Source organism: Orycteropus afer, unplaced genomic scaffold, assembly GCF_000298275.1.
Source record: "Orycteropus afer afer isolate SDZICR_OR568_19922 unplaced genomic scaffold, OryAfe1.0 scaffold00139, whole genome shotgun sequence".
In the NCBI taxonomy this organism is placed as follows: Eukaryota; Metazoa; Chordata; class Mammalia; order Tubulidentata; family Orycteropodidae; genus Orycteropus; species Orycteropus afer.
In genome coordinates this window covers 3572484-3573433 of record NW_006921726.1, presented here as the reverse complement: position 1 = coordinate 3573433, position 950 = coordinate 3572484, and positions in this window count along the sequence as shown.

The window sequence follows — 950 nt, the reverse complement described above, 5'->3', positions numbered from 1 at the left end:
TGCAGACTGTATTCTTCAACCTTCATCAGTAAGTGCCTCAAATCATCCTCAGTTTCAGCAAGCAAAGTTGTATAGTCTGCATATCTCAGGTTGTTAATTATTTTTCCTTCAATCCTGATGCCATATTTTTCTTCATATAGTCCAGCTTCTTGGATTATTTGATCAGCATATCGATTGTATAAGTGTGGAAAGATACAACCCTGACGCACTTCTTAATTTTAAAGCATGTAGTGTCCCCTTGTTCCATTCTAACGACAGCCTCCTGGTCAAGGTACAGTTTCCTCATGAGTACAATCAAGTGTTTGGGAATTCCCATTCTTCTCAATGTTATCCATAATTTGTCATGATCCACACTCATGGTAGACATATTCTATCAGAGCTTCCAGACTGAAACAGATGAAGATGAAAGGCCTGACGATCTACTTCTGAAAATCAGCCAATGAAACCCCTATGGATCACAGCAGAAGACTGTTCACTATAATTCTGAGAGATGAGTCCCTAGGTTGTAAAACACTATGCAACAACCATGACAATGAACTCAAATATACTAGTAATGGCAAGGCAATGGCATGGGACGAAGCAGTATTTCATTTTGTTTTACAGAAGGTCTCCCCGTACTGCAGCCAACTCAAAAATAATTAACAACAACAAATATGTCTCAAGTTGCATAGTGAAAAATTGAAAGCAAAACCTGAACAAGGGCAAAGATTGTCAAATGCAATGCAATGAAATTCTTTAAATATTGTGTTTCCAGGTTCTGAAATAACATGGGAAAAAATGAATTTGCATGGAAATGAAAAGATAACAAGGCTAATTGTGATTAATAATCAAACATCTAAGTACTAGTGCTTCCATTATAATAAATCTGTGACTTTATGGCTTAAGTAAAGGAAATAGGCACCAGATCTAGTCAGAGAGGCCAGTAGGGTCACCGACCAGGCCTTGCTTCA